Source organism: Lutra lutra, chromosome 12 (genome assembly GCF_902655055.1).
Source record: "Lutra lutra chromosome 12, mLutLut1.2, whole genome shotgun sequence".
NCBI lineage: Eukaryota > Metazoa > Chordata > Mammalia > Carnivora > Mustelidae > Lutra > Lutra lutra.
Genome location: NC_062289.1, coordinates 30045189 through 30062493, shown reverse-complemented (window position 1 = coordinate 30062493; position 17305 = coordinate 30045189).

Here is a 17305-nt window from a genome sequence, read left to right as displayed (position 1 = left end):
ACACTAAGTTTCCCTGGCAGCTCTACCATACTTAAAATTAAATACTGTGACTCATTTTCAGCACAGTTCTACCAGATATTGGAGGGAGAAGAGCTTTCTATAAATCTTCAGTGGAAATACGGTGGTTTCATAGTTTCTTTAGGTTGATAGGTAGCTGACTGAGTCCATCATTTTTTGTTGTTGTTGTTATGGTTTCCAAAGCAGTTAACAAATATTGATTTATTTCATAATCCTTATAATTGAAGTTTTCTCCATATGGTTTAATGGCCCCAGGTATCATATAACTTAATGCCTCACATTCTATATGTCTATTATCACAATTATGCAAAGATAAGAGTCAATATGATACCACACACCATGAGTTAATTTCTAACCCCCATTCCTAGTACTAACGTTACTAGTCTGGGTTCTTGCCTAAACAGTCACAAAAACAAAGATCTGTGAATGGGTACAGTATTTGGGAAAGTAATTCAAAGGAGCAGAAGTAAGACACAGACTAAAACAGAAAAGAGGAAAAGTCAATGCAAAAATATATAATCATTAAGAACGCTAAGAACTAGCTGTCCAATCCAGTGGGATATAACATTTGAGGATCACTGGGCCACAGCAGGGTTCTGCAAACTAATGCTGGTGACCACCTGCTTTTGTAAATAAGTTTTATTGGAATACAACCATGCTCACCCATTTGCTAACTGTGTATGGCTGCTTTCACTGTAATAGATATTTGAGTAGTTGTCGCAGAGCCTGTATGTCCCACAAAAAAACAAAAACAAAAAACAAAAAAAAACAAAACAAAAAACTTCCTATCTGGCTCTTTACCCAAAAAACAAATAAATAAATGTTTTTTGGTCCCTGACCTATAGAATCCAAACAGAAGGTGGTAAGGAGGCATAGGCTAAGTGTTACCTGATTATCATACATAGACAATAGATGTCATAGAAGTTAAGAAAGAAAGAAACGAATGAAAGGCAAACTATTGAGGGAAAGGTTCACCTGAGGCTGGGAATGTAAGAGGTTGGAAATGTGCAAAAGAGGGGAGAAGAACACTTTTCAAATAGTCTAGGAAGCAGGGGCCTATATGAAATAATAACCCATGATTTTCAAGAATAGCTGGCTTATGTTAGGTAGTAGTAAGATGTAAGTTGAGGGATTTGGGTTCAGATTCTTGAACTCAGCATTTCTTTTTATACTCCAGTGTAAACCAGTCATGCCTTTTCCTTTTTAAATGAAAACTCAGCCTCATACTTTATAAGGTTAGAAAGAGCATATCTAAGTTGAGTCTCTGCTTTCTGAATGATCTTAGACAATGTACTTAACATCTCTGAGCTTCTCTGTATAATAGCCCTGTATAGTAGGATGCCTGTAAGGAATAAAATCATGTTGAATATCTAAAACTGGCAAGATGTCTGTATATAGTAAGGGGCTGAGTCAGAAGTATTTGTAACTGAAAAATCACAAAAATCAGAAAAGAAATTTATCAAGGGATATTAACTAGCACGTGAAGATCAGGATGTCACACTTTGAATCCATGTATCTGGGAACAACCACTTCAGCTTCGCTATGTATTGACTCCTACATAGATGCTGTGGTATTGTTGGTGGGCACAGACCAGTGACACTGAGAAAGGTATCAGCAGAACTACTGTTACTGACCCTGGAAACTACAGGTGTCTAAAGCTGCCCTCACCAAAAAGTAGTTCTTCTAAGTGCATGCTTTCTCTGAGGATTCAGTCCCAAATCAAGGTCTTTTGAAACATCATCCAATTAGCAGAGTACATATGTCACATTCCAGATTTAAAGGAAGCTGGCAAGTGAGATTCAAGGCTTTTTCATTAAGCAAGCATCACTGCTAAAGGAGAAAATTCCCCCAAATCCCGAGATTACTCTTGAGGTGATAAGCAAGCAGACAACAAGACAAATGTCCAGCACAAGGCTCATTAATTGTTTCGTTCTTGCTTCTCACATCCTTATAAAACTCAATAGCCTTCCCTCCTGCTAATATAATAGAATCCCCCACAGTTGAAGTTTCAGTGATTCATAGTTACAAACTTGCAGCATCATACTTTTTAGCTTCCTCTGTTGAAATCGTAGATTATGAGAAAGAAATACCAATGATATATGGAAAAATCAGATCAAATTGCACAACAGATGTTGAATTTTAAATGTAGTATAGGGTTTTCTCATTCTTTAATTCTGCAAAAATGTAACCAGAAAAGAAAGTTCAAAGCCAATGTTGACTTCAGCTACCACTTCATAAGGCTGTTTCCTCCCCACTCAAATCCCTCTAACCGTTAGCTGATTTGTCACAGAGGCATGAATTAATGAGAATTTAACAACTGCTCTTCCAATAAAAGCTAAGAGGCAGGTCCACTGTCCAGTAAATTGTGTAAATAACATAATGTTGAATAAGAGTATTTAAGATCTCAAGTTTCCATTTACTTAATTTTTATAAAATTCTTTTGTAATTATCAGATAACACATCAGGAGATTTGTTTTCCATTTTAGCTCAGATCAACTCTAGATGATGATGAGTTTGGGACTTTAGGGCAAATTATTTAACAATCCTAGTGCCCATTCTCCTCATTTTTAAAACTGAAAAATAGAGACTCCTTTTAGCTTCCAATATTTGATCCCATACCATTAAAAAATTGCAGGCATAATTGTTTTTATTAAATGTTACAAGGAAGCAGCTTGACAAGTATAAAATAACCAATATGTAGCCAACTGATGACAAACAAAAGATGTAGAAATACTTTATATAATAAACTGGTTAGTTTGAGTGCAAACAAAGATAACCGAATTCCTGTAACACAGCATACTACTAACAACAGGCTGTCCTGAGTACAGAGTTATGAACAATGTCCCTCTGTCATCTAACGTACTCTTTTCCAAATTGCTAACTAATGGCCATATTTTGGACCAGCAGAAGTAGAAGCCTGAGATGAGACCTGGCTTCTGCTCTGTGGGGAACACTACAGAAAATGAAGTAGGGCATTTCTTCCTCTTTACCATAGCCTTTTCATACAGTAAGTCCTTAGCAACTTGGGGAAAGCAGAGATATTAATTTCAGACTGGGTTGACCTTTAGCCCTATGTTTCTTTAATGTGAACTTTCCTTCTATCCAAAACCTGGAATTCCCTAGACATAAAGACACGTTTTCCTACCTTCTTTTTTTCATTTTTTAAAGGGTTATTGTCTCCAGGAAACTGAATATAAAGTCTAAGCTTTGGAAAAACTACTGTGTACTCACCATAATTTAATGCATTACCATGTTACCAGTTTGATTTAAAAAAATATATCCATTTGAGTTAGGTCCAAGACTTTGATGCATGAAAGGGAAAAACTGGTCCCACTTTTAAATGAAAGCACATGGTAACTGAAACACTGTATGAAACATCTGTATAGAGTACACTACAGAATCATAGACTCTGTGATGGGAAATTCAGACAAGACAATATGAAATTTTTAAAGACTTGTCATCACCTCATAGTAAATCTAAGGAGTTACAGTACAGTAAGTCTATATTTACAATACACATGAGTTAATGGGAAGACATTATTATCTTCTGATTATTATAGTAACTTCATGGAAAAGCAGTATGATATACAATGTGCTTCTTCCATTATCTCAGCAGTAAAAGACGCTTGGTGGGCACCTTCTTCCAAACTGACCACCCTGGTGAACCCGAGATAATTAACCTTTTCTTCTCCCCTTGAGCAAAAGTCACCATTCTCTCCTCTTTACCAGGGAAAATGAGGGCACCCAGAACATCCTTCTGGGCTGTCACCTGGCAATGTGGGGTTTTTAATTCATTTTCAGGCTTATATGCGGTTTAGCCCATATTTAGCTGTATTTTCCATCCTGAAACTAACTCCTACATTAGTCTGCTAGATGTTGAAACCCAATAAAATGGCCTCCACAGCTTTCTGCCCTGAATCTCACCTCTGAAACAAAATATAAGTGGGGGTGATTTCTTTCTTCAATAGAAAATGTAACTAGAGATGAAACCAAGTCTGCTCTGCATGGTTTTTATGTGCATGTCGTTTCCAGGGAAACCTCACCCTGATATTTCTAAATGTTAGGATAGTAACTGGTACCCCTCAGATTTTGCCTTTGAACAACTTAAAAATGTTCATAGCATCAAGGAAAGAGGGCCAAGAGCTATTGAAAAAAGACAGAAGTTTATTTTAAAATGAAATTTCCTTCTTAAAGATACATTTTAAATTACATTGCAAGGGGGTCCCAGAAAGTGGGAGAGTCTAAAACTCTACAATTTAAGTAAGGGGAAGATAAAGAAGTCCCTTCGTTTAGGTGAACAAACAAGTAAATCTTCACTTTATTAGGGTAGCTTTTCAGACTTCAAAGAGGAGATAGTAAGTTATAAGTTTGATGTTTTAATTACCTTAATATCACTATTCTGAATGAGGGAGGATCACAGAAGAGAGGAGTAGCAGGTATATGACCCTGTTAACGAAATTTATTGAAAAAGCCAAAAATATGAACTAATGAAAATATTTTAACCCTTTAATTTGCATAAGTATGAATATATGTTATGATTATTAATATGAAATAATGAAGGTTAAAAAGTTTCCTCAAAGCAGTGTAGCTCTTCACTTTAATAAGAAATACAATGTACTTTTTTCTTCAGTCTCTCTCTTACTATCTTTGTTCTGAGTTTCTTTCCTTTCTACCTATTCAAAATCTTTCATTTTAGATCCTCCTCACATTTCATGACTTCTAAATGATGCTTGCTTCATCTTTCTTCTCAAATGCACTTCCAATTGGTAAGATATTTTGCATTCCATTCATATTTGGAAAACATAATTTTCTAAATATTGCTATAGCTTCTTTGGAAGTAAAATGTTATCACTGGATAATATTCTATATCACTCAAGTGTTCTCTGACATTAACCTTCCATCCACTGTAAGAATGTTAATTTAAAAATCAACTCATCAACTCTAAAAACATGGCAGTGATAGACAAGGAAAGCAGAGGCAGAGGAAGACAGAAAGAGAGAGCACAATGATCAGTTTGAGCTGTGTTATTTGGCGCCTCAATTTGTTCTGATCAAGAATTAAAGCATGACAGGCTCCTATCTGGATTAGTGATTTCTCCCCATGGGTAGGAAGTGAAGGACAGACAGAAGGAATATATTTCCTCCTCTAGCATTTCTTGAGAGGAAAGGATCATTAGTAAAAATTTCCATTATGTAGATTCAGGTTGGAATTCAGGGCAAACTATTCATTCAACAACCATCATAATCATCATTATTATTATCATCCTGGTGGAAAGCACGGTAATGTTTTAGTTTGTGTTTGGTTTTCACCACCCAGCATAGTCCTTGACACAAAATATATGCCCATTATATGTTTTTTTGTTGTTGAGTAAGAGAATGAGACAGGAAGAGAATTATATGCTGTCCCAATCCCAGCTCAGGTTGCTCTAGAGGAGGTGGACTTTAACCTACACTAAAAGCACAAATACCCGTTAGATGCATAGGCGTAAGGGGAGAAGTAATTCTAGTCTGGGCATTCTAAGCACAAAGGGAGATGAAAATACCTGAATTCTCATTATCTCACTTGAATGTTTACAAAACTCTTCTAATTCTGGCAAACAATCTACATGATTCAGGATTTGAAGTGAAATACTAGACCTGGGTTTTTTATTTAGACATAGCCTTCATAAACTGAGTAATTGTGATCCTTTACCTCATGCTGTGAAAATGCCAACCTCTCAATTCCTCCAAGCATTTTGGTGCAGATGGTCCCTTATTGCACAGCCAACAACTGTCATTTTATTTTACCAATATCTAAGAGACAGAATGATTACATCTACATCAATCATCTTGAATAATAGAGACAAAAATCACTGAATTATTGCAAAATAACTGTCTCTCACTTTCTAGAGAATAGTCTGTGATTTGCAACATTTATTTGTGATAATGTAGGAGACAGTCACTCATGTGACAACATTCTATTCTCTTGAGTCAGAGGTGGGACATGGACAAGTTTTCAGAAGACAAGCAAAAAAGTGACTTATTACTCCAGAAAGCTTTGGCTTTCTTTTTAGGACAAAAGAGTGTTCCAATAAGCATCAGGCAGAATTACTCAATTGCCTATCACTATGGCAGTGTTTCCATGTACCAAATGGCTTAAATGTGTTGATGGATGGGAAAAGAAAGCAAACCACTTACTCAAACATCTTGTTTTCTTGGGCATTTTGACAGCCTTTAGTACCTATATAGACTGTGGTTTCAACTGAGATCATAGCTACAGGCTTACGTGATATAATTTTGTTATCTTAACAATTATGTCAATCTAATCAGCAAGACTGAAATTAGCTATTCTCTCAGAAAATTAAAAAAGGAACTGATGGAAAAGAGTAAAATTATTTATTAACTTTCTGTCCCTCTCCACACTCAGATGAGTTGCACAGGTTCGTAAACACTGGTTCCAATGATTAGAGCCACTTAATTAATAACAATAAATTGGATTAGCAAATTTCATCTGCTTCTTCCTAACACATATAGATAATGGCTTTAATATTAAAAAAATGTTTTCAAGAAAATGATACACCTCAAAAAAAAAAAAGAAAATGATACACCTCTTTGAAATGTTTTACTTTGCTGATTTATAACAGCGTACTCAAGGATTTAATTATACTAATTAGCAGAGTAAGCACCACCCCCCGCCCAAAAAAAAAAACCATGGGCAATATCTTCCTACATTATCTCCTATAAAGGACCAATAGAGCTAGATATATTCCTGGCAATCAGAAAATAATTTTGGGTTGGTTGATGATAGTCATCTTTGTCTTTTGTCTGACATTAGCATGATACCTTTCCAAATGCATAATGTATTTATCAAAATATCCCAATAATAATCATGCTGCATATTTTGTATTTGCTTTTTTCTTTCTTTACTTTTTCATGTAGCACACCCATTTTGTTGTTTTGGAGTTGAAGGGCAATGGAAAAAATACAATTTTTCATTTTATTAAAATTAGGAGCTTTCTCAGCAGTAAGTTAAAAACAGCTGAACAAAAGCACTTCAAAATTGGCAGGTGGCTAGGGTTCCTGAGGAATCATTTCACAGCTTAGTTTCAAAGAAATATTTGAAATTAAAGTTTCGATGGTTTTAAATATTCCTTTGAGTCCAAACTTCTGGCAGATATCAAGATTAAGGAAATCATTTTGGAAGAGAAGAAACTAGCCCAACCCTCTTTTTCTGCTCAGAAAGATTAAGGCAAGGACTAAACCAGCAACAGGATGAGAAAGACTGGAATCCTACCATAATAACTTAGAAATATCCTCATTCCTGTGGCTTAATAATTGAGGTGGCAGTGGCTGTGTGGTGAAACTGGAACCAAGTTGGCCAAGAATTCTAGTACTAAGCATTCTAATCATTAGCCACATAAATTTAGAAAACCCCATTATCTTCTCTGAGCTTCACTTTCTCTCTATGTCCCATGTAGATCACAACAGTAACAACTGGGCTTTAACTGCAATTTTTTGGAGATACTTTAAAAGGGCAAAAGGAAGTTAACATTATCATACACAGCTTCTCTCTCCACCACTCTCCCTCTAGCCTACCACACAGAACTACTGAATTACCTCAAATTTCTTATTTGGTGTTGTTAGCATAGACTTAACTTTTAAATGATAAAAGAAAGTCTGAGCTCACATCATTCCCAAATCCAGCAGTTGTAATTATGTTTATTCAGTGCCATGGAAGTCAGTAACCAAGATGAGTCATTTTAAAAGCTGATGTTGTCAAGATGATGAAATTAGTCATGTAGCCAATCTGATTTGGGTAATCAGATGATCAAAATATCTGACCCAACCAAACTAAATTCCAATTATTTCCATTTTCAACTTTGTTAGTCATTTGAGTCTTCACTAAGATTATGCAATCCAAGTCACACTGGTTTGCAGGAAGAAATGAAGCAAAAGACAAATTAAGAACTAAGGTAACAATGCATTGGGCACAGAAGAATAAATTAAGAAGTCTTAAGAGAAAATTGCAACAATCATCATCACTACCATCAACATACTTATTATACATGGAATGAGGAAGATATTGCAAAGCAAAATATAATACTGAAAGAATTATGATGAATACAGCTTGTACTCTAGAAATGTACAACATTAGAGGTCATAGACTATGTATCACAGAAGATTAATAATACTAAATGGAGTGTTTGTTATATCTTAAGTGAATGGTATAGATGGTTGATGTTAAAGGAGCTTAGAGGAATAACATAATCATTAAGAGCTGAGCAGAGCCTGGCTATGAGCAAATAAGTATAAAATCACCCAGCATGAATAATAAAGTACAGATTATTTCCTATGTGTATGCCTCATACAAAGATGCTAGGATTAAGAGTTGTCTGGGAAATGGGAGTAAATTTAACAAATGAGTTAAGATAAAAGTAACTTACATGGTATTTGTGTTGGAATTGTTACAACTGAGGAACAGTTCGACCTATTTGCAATGTAGGAGGGCATATCATGGCTTTAGATATGATCCAGATTGGAATCAGTATCCAAATTAACTAAGCTTAATTACAAGGCACGGCAGTAGGTATTCTCTTAGTTAGGTTACAGAGTTGTGGTTCTAGGACGGACTATTCAATTTTAAGAAAAATTCTGGCCAATAGCTTGGATGAAAATAAATCAGGATTGGGCACTGGGGCAGGAAGTGGCTGGGCCTCAGGTAGGGGCAGAATTATAATCCATTAGCCCTACAGTGAAGAAAGTATGTAGTCTCCACTCATACAGGCTGGAGTGGGTACCACTAGAATATATACAAGATCTCATTCTATTATCACTGGATACTGGATAATCCACTAACTCCAGTCAGTAGTGACTAGACCTCTGATATGTTGCCAGATTTGGTTTACATTTTCACAAGAGTTCTGTTTCTCTTAGAACTCAGGTTTTGAATTTTTGAATTGCCTTTTGTACATCTAAGAGAGTAGGTTTGGGCGAGGGAAGTGCTGATTTTAGAAGTGCTTTCCAGGTAGGGCTACTACTGGTTCATTAATTGTCACTGAAATCCTACAGCATAAAGTAGCAGTTAGGGGAGAGGGAAGGGTTATTTAAGAATTTGTCCCTTCACTGCTAGAAGTTAACTTTTTAGTTCATGGCTCATAAAGCTCCATAGCTAGTCCAAAGCCACAATTATAAAGTTTTATATCTCATCCCCCAAATCACATTGATTCTTCAGGACAGATTTCAATTCTAGAGATTAATCTTGTCAATAGGACTCAATTTTATTAACACATTATAAAAGATTATGCTAATTAATCACACACACACACACACACACACACATACATATTTACATTGAAAACAGATCACAGCATTTCTTATAATGGGCAAAATGACATTTCTAAGACATTCCTAAAATGATTAACCTTGCCATTTTCCAACCCTTTCTGCTCAGTCTATCTATGGAGATCTGTGCTGCTAACATTTTTTTTTTTTTTTTTTTTTTTTTAGTATTCCTGCTAGACGACTGATAGAACACAATGAACGGCAATTCTTAGCCCACAGAGCTCAAGAGCCACTTAATCAGCGAGGAGTGCACTGGCAGTGCTATGGACTGAGATTCCTTTAAAATAGCTAAGCCACAACCCAGACCAACTGCTGAGTGACAAGACTGATGCATAACCCAGAAGGAGAACAAAGCCTGCTATTCTTGTCCTCAAATGTACGCTTTTCAAAGTTGTTAATCCTTTATATATGGGCACTAAACTTTTAATTATTTTCTTCTTGTGTTATATTTACTCTTCATCACCCATGAACTGGGTTGGGCACATACAGTATCTTTACAAGTGAGAAAACATGGGTCAAGAAATCAAAAAATACACTCTACATTTCACCTTGATAGTGAGAAGACAGAAAATACAACCCAAGCCCCTCACTCACAGAACCACTCTTTTTCCATTGCAAGACAGTGCTTGCAAAGTTTTCTCAAATTCACTGCTTACTCATGGCAGTTTCTGATAATTTCTCACTTCCCAATCAACTGCATACATATAAATTTTTCTTATAATCTTTGTGGCAAAATTCATTTTTTTTGGATACAAGAAATTTCTAACATTTATCTAAATGCAGTTTATTAGGAGGAATATGGCATAGAACTCAGCTCGCTGAGATAATTTAACTCACAAAACATTCTCAGACACCTACATAAATATTAGCCAATACAAGAACTTCCCCAGTAGCAACTCTGAGTCAGTATGTTATACTAGGTAAGAATAAACAGAGGATGGAAATTTCCTCAAGACTCCATTCCTTTACTCAAGGAACTTACAAAAGAGTTAGGCTGACGTCCAAGAACAAACTAAGGAACATTTACAATGCATATGAAAAAAATGTAAATACTAATCGATAATCTAAGCATTGATGAAATATGAAGAATTTTAGAATAGGCATAATGATATAAAATTAGTAAAGATAATTTATAGGAAGAAATATCTGAGCCATCTTTCAAAAGAAAACACGAAATTTGGATTTCTAGAGTGTTATGTGTGTATATAGAATTTCACACCAATGGGAGAAAATGAGAAGAGACAATTGTCAGCAAATTCATACCCAAGTCAACAGTCAGTCTTTAATAATGGTCACCTTGACCCACAGCAAATCAAACAACTCAACTTATAACCCATCACCTTAAAAGTGATTATTACATTATAATATCATATAGAATGTTAAAAGCATAAGGAGTTAAATCAGATAGGCCTGGGTTCAAATTATTACTACCCTGACATTTAACTGTATACTTGATCAAGTGGCTAAAACTTTGTTTTCTCACATATAGCTTGTGAATAATTTCACCTACCTATCATACTGTGGGGAAGTGGAGGCATAATGTATATGAAGTACTTAGCATAGAGCCTGTCATCATGGCTCCAAACTGCTATCATTCAAGCAGATGTCATACTTCTATCTATTGAAGATGGAAGTATAAATTTGTTATTCCTTTATTTAAAAATATTTGACATACAAGACTGACAGTCAATTGAACTTTATGTACTTCCTACTTTTGGACCACATGCAATCAGTAGATAATACTGGGCATATGGTGTATTAACTATTAGCTAATGACTGAATATGTCTCATGCCAATTGTGTAAAATTCTCTTCTCTGAGCTCACAATCTGTATTTTTCTTTAAAAATGTGTTATGTAACGTGACCCCCTACTCCAGTTGATCTCATTTTTCACCAATTTATTTCCTACTAGTTTTCTTCCTAATGAAATTCAAATGTTCATGTTATTTAACTAAATGCTTTGCATGTACAAACTACTTGCTTATGCATGCCCTGCTTACAGGCATCTTAAAGGCTTTTAGAAAATGATATATTATGTGAATGGATACATGGCTACAGTATAACAAAAGAAATTTGTGGTCCTAATTCAGAGGAAGATCTGGTGCAGACTCTAGTCATACTCTCTTTTCCCTATCACCACCAGACCCATAGGTTTCTGGATATCCTGCTAAAAATTGGTAGAATTGGCAAGGTTTGGACTATTGAAAGGCAAGTGGAACACACTGGGAAAACTGGAAGGGGCTGCCCATGTCTAGGGTCACAGATAGGCATCACTTCTGGATAGCCTGTGGGAGATGTTGTAGTGCTGATCAACTAAAATGTGAAATATAACCTTGCCCTCAAATAGCTTTCAAACTTGTAGGACATACACTTATTGATATTTATAAGGATAGAAATTCCCTTCAGATGTTAGATTCAGACTCAGTGCTAGAGGTAATCAGAGATGAGAAGATTAATTCAGATTGAGTACAGAGAAATTTGAGCTAGACATTGCAGAATGACTAGAATTCGAAGGTATATTTCCAAGACATATTTGCTGGTAAAGTTAGGGCTATAGAATATAGGAGGTAAAGGAAATGACATTTTTAAATAGTCGGAGAAATAGGAAAACATGATGTTTTTGCCAGTCTTTCAATATTGGTTGGAGTACAAGCTTTAATGTGTGAGAAGAGTACAATATATATGGTCAGGAAATATATATTGTTGGGAACATGCTGTGCTGGAGGAATACTTTCAGGCATTTTGAAAGACAGGCTGAGTTTTATTACCAAACTTTATATTCATTCCATATATAGTGTTTACGCTGTGTTAGGCAATATACATTCTAGATTAGCACACGTTAAAAGATAATGTAGATTCATTTATATCTATAGATTACTTGCTTTAAAAAAAAAACAAATGAAAGTTTTGTTTGCTTTTTTTTTTTTTTCATTATTCCATGATAGCTGAGAAACTAAGTAGAAGTTTTCTTCATAATACAAAATTGGGCAGAATGATTTGGGGCAGTCATGAAAGGCACCAGGTGGCCATTCGTGTCTGTTCATTTCTAGCTTCAAAGCCTGAAAAAATACCAGCATCACAGCCTACAAGTCTTTACTGCCATTAATGTGACATATTTCTTCTTTGCTATAAAGGTTAAAAGAGCTGTAGATGTGAGATCCTCTGAAAAGTTTTAAAAGGCATCTGACATCTGCTGAGAACTAGCCACAAAATTGAAAAAAAAAAAAAATCTTGGGGTCAGTTTTCAGGGAGACTCCTGTACTACACCCACACTGAAAATACCTCTGGAAACTACCTCTCCAGCTTCACACTTGATGGCAGTGTTCTGCAGCAAATCTGGAGAAAATACTCAGACAGGTCTTAACAGCCTGTATTCAGATTTATTAGGAAGCCAGGCTCCATTTGAATGTGCACATTATTCTTATTGAGAGTCATCAATGCTTTGTCAAACTCTACAAATGTCTTTTAAATGACCATTAAAGTAAAAAGACAGTGAAATGTGGGAGCCAAGGCTTAATGCAGTCATAATAATTTTCACCCTAAATCTGAGTTCCCAAATCATCCAACCACAGAAAGAGCATAATTATCATGTGAAATGTAAAAGAATGATAACAACCATGGGGTCTTCCTTTGGATCCTGGGTCACTATGATTGGTTATGTTCCCTAGCTAAGCTGGCAGGCTGAGAACAGGGAATGACAGGTTAGCTTTTAGAAGCTTCAGTCTTTATAATTGTGCCACTGTAGAAATCCAAATCTTGTTGGAAAGTAGGGTTTCCAAGGAAAAAATATCTGATAGTAAGATGTAATTGCCTAAGGTATATGTAAATATTTAAGTATAAATATATGTGAGCTTGCTGTCTATTTATAGACATAACCATGTGTGTATTTGCAACTCTGTGTGTGCGTGTATGTAGGCACAGAAAGACATTAATTTAACTCACCCGGATATTTATTTCTGGATATGACTGTTGGAAATACATCACACAACCATCCAAATTTCTATTCCAAATGCTGTTCAAGACTGTAGATAATTAAATATTTGTAGTTACATTGGGAAAGCAGAATCAATAGCAGGCTTTCTAGCTAAAAGTTTGTACCTCTTCATAGTTTTGGCATTTGTTAGTTTCAGATGGTATTGTTGCTAATCGAATTTATTAAATGTTTTACTCAAAATCATGAAGTGCTTAAATTTGTCTGTCATTATTATGCAAGCCATAGCCTCAGCTAGGCACTATTCCTTAGATAGGACAAAGCTATGAAAGAATCTATACAGGTTCAAGTGACATGCTGATTTCCCAAAGATTAGGGTAATTTGGTCTATGCAACTCCAAGTCTATTCAATATATGTAGCCAGGTAACAATAGGATCAGCCACCTGTACAACAGCCATCTTTGCTTTCTTCTAGAGCCACTCTCAACCCCAACCAATCATTTGGTCCTTTTGGGACATTCATAATAAGAGAAGTCAGAGGAGCATATGTGGCAAAATGATCATTATTTATCACGCTAGAACTCAGAAACAGTTACTAATACTGATGGCTATCATTTGTACAGGGACTTACATGTTACAAAGGCATATTTATAGTCTCTATCTCTTTGTTCCTCTGTCTTCCTTTCTCCTTCTACTTTCCTCACAACAACCTTACAGTAAAATAAATAGATAGATAGGTAAATAAATATATTTTTTAAAGATTTTATTTATTTATTTGACAGACAGATCACAAGTAGGCAGAGAAGCAGGCAGAGAGAGGAAGGGAAGCAGGCTCCCCACTGAGCAGAGAGCCTGATGCAGGGCTCCATCCCAGGACTCTGGGATCATGACCTGAGCCAAAGGCAGAGGTTTTAACCCACTGAGCCACCCAGGCACCCCAATAAATAAGTTTTTTTAAAAATGGTGGGCTTTATTATAATTCCTGTGTTGCTAAAGGGGAAATGAAAATACAAAGGAGTGATTTGCCTTAACTATGATTGAAAAACTAGTTAGAGAGTTAGGGTTTGAAATCAAGTCCCTGATATTGCACAAGCAGTATTCTTTGACAATAATATGATGATCTGGTAAATTTGGTAGAAATTCATAATGTCCACCAAATGGAAAAGCACATCACAAAATTTATCAATAGGTAACCTAGAAAAAAATTTGCTTCTATATAATAGTGGTCTGCTTAGGTCTGGGTTGACTGAACTTTATTCATATCCAGGTGCTTTCTAATCTTACTCTCCATTCAAAAACTGATCCACAAGTTTAAAAAGTTGTTGGCCTTTGTTCACTATATCTGTATAGTCCTATCTTAAATAAACAAATCAGACCACATTCAAGGGATTTTATAGTTCTTATCTGTGTCTGTGAGGCACCATGTACAACATCAGACCAGGATTTACTTTCATCTTAAATATCCTGTCCAAATCTGGCCAAAGAGATACTGAAGACTTTACTTTTGTACTGACGATAATTAAAATTAATATTTGGCATTTTTATAGTACTGTATTATCTCAAAACATTTTTTCTCTAATCATTTTATCTAAGTATAAATGTCTATTACTACAGTTTTCATTTTGTAACTCAAAGTGAAATCTAAGACTTGCCAAGGACTCACATCTAGTTTGTGGCAGAGGAAAGACTAGAATCTATTACCTTATTTTAAATGTCATAGACTTGGAAATAGTTAAGACTTTTCTCTCACTCTAATGACATATTAAGGGATCTTACTGTTTCCTTCCCATCCAACACCAGTCTGACCACATATTCATAAAGAGGTTTTCCATCAGTTGGTATTGTCAGTGCTGAACTCCGAAGTGGGACCAGGAGGGTGCGAAGGTGAGAGGAAAGTCAAAACATTTTGTTATAGGAGTTATTTTCTCATCAGTCCATTCATTCATTAAAAGTTCAGTAGTGTTTGCTGACCCTGAACTGAGTGCCAGGCTCTGCACCTGACATTCAGCATTCAAAACAGACAAGTCCTTTGCCTTTATTCTCCCTGTGTTCCCAAGGTCTTTACAGAACTACCCTCCATTTTCAGAGCCCTCTGTTCTGCTCTACCACAATAGTTTCCCTGCTTGAATATACAAAAACTGATTCATACTAAGGTATTTTGAGTATAATAAAGGAGACAACTGGAGACAAAGGCTATTTCCAGAAACTAAACATGGAGGTTAGCCTGAGTTCTACCTGTTTCAACAGCAGTCCCACAAATAACAAACAGAAAGTAATCAGAAACACTGACAATTCTCACACAGATTCAGGCCTATCTTTAATATTTGTGGGGCCCACAGCAAAAGCACAAGTGGAGGACTATAACCCACCCCCCCTTCTTTCCCCACTCAGCCAGCTCATTTTGTTGAACACTGTAAGGAGTCCCAGTCATATGGATGCAAGGAACACTCTTCCTCTTCATCAATCCCTCCCACCCCTCCCCCACCACCAACTGCTAAACAACCTACCTTTGGCTGTTTGGCATGGGGGGCATGGTGTGCCTTGGAGAGGATAGTCTGAGAATGGTGCTTATGTAGGTCCTAGACGTGGGCCCAGGACATTTGAGAAAAGAAGTAGTCACATAGTTGAGATGAGGGGGCATGGGCACCAGGAGCCACATCTCCTTGGCCCTAAGGTTTGCTCACACCGTGGGAACAGCTGTGGCCAAAAAGGGGCCAGATTGGAAGCCTCTGAAATAGAGCCCCCAGGGCAGAAGTTCCTGCTTCCCAAGTCTAAGGATGGTACTGTTTTCATCTATTCCTGGGGGGGAAAAAAATTAGACAAAATTTCTTAGCTTCTCACACTTTTTTTTTTTTTAAACTGTCTTCATATTTTTAGGATCCTGCAAACTGACCTCTGCAGGCCTCTCCCAGGACTAGCCTGCTCAAGGAATTTCTTTATCCCCCAGTGCTTGTCTTTTCATACCTCTTTGGTCTCATCAGGCTATACATAGGCCATCTAATAGCTTGCTACTCAGTATGTCTGTGAACCTACTGCAAAAGGATTACCTGAGAAATGTAAATTTTGGCTCTCACTTTCAGATCTACAGAATCAAAATCTGCATTTTATCAAGATTCCCTAGTGATTTATATGCACAATAAAATTTGAGAGGAACTGATCTAATAGATTTATTTTACAAGGAGATATAAAGAACTTACATAATTTTAAAATATCCAGTAGTTTTTATTTGCATTTTCCTGATGATTGATGATGCTGAGCATCTTTTCATGTAATCGTTGGACATCTGTATGTTTTCTTTTGAAAAATGTCTACTCAGATCTTCAGCACATTTTTAAAATCAGATTTTTTTTCTTTTTTTTTTTTTTGTTTTCCTGTTTTTGTCTTTTAGCTATTGAGTTCTATAGAATACAAGTATAGCAAGGTTTTTCTAAAGAAAACTTACAGTGAGGAGCTCAAGGCACAAATAATGAATGGCCTAATAGAATAAGATTTCATAAAGGATACCAATTTCAAACTCTTAGAGAAAATAAGTATGAAGAAAGTGAGGAGTCACAGAAGTTAAGAGAACAGGGAAACTTGAGGATGAACTAACAAAAAATGGCTTATGTACCAGAGTTCCAAATAAATAAGAGATTCTGCAACTGAGCAATCAAGAAGCTATTTACAGCTTTGGTGAACGTAGTTTCTTTATAGCAGTGGAGTCTGAAATCAGATTATAAATTTCAGGAGGTAAGGAGAAAGTAGCAGCTGAGGAATTAGAAATAGGCAATGTTACTTAATCTTTCAGAAAGGACATCTGCAAAGGAAAGCAGAGAGATAAGAAGGTACTGGAGGGACAATTGTTCTAGGAAACTATTTTCAGGACTGGAACGGTTTAAATATAAGAGCACCAATTTAATGGGAGTGGGGACAACCAATAGAATAAGGTAATAGAAAATACAAAAGGCACTGATTTAAGAACAAAGATGGAAAGGCTGATTATGAATAGAAGTTGCACCTAAATTTCTTATAGTGGAAAAAATAATTCATGTGTGTGT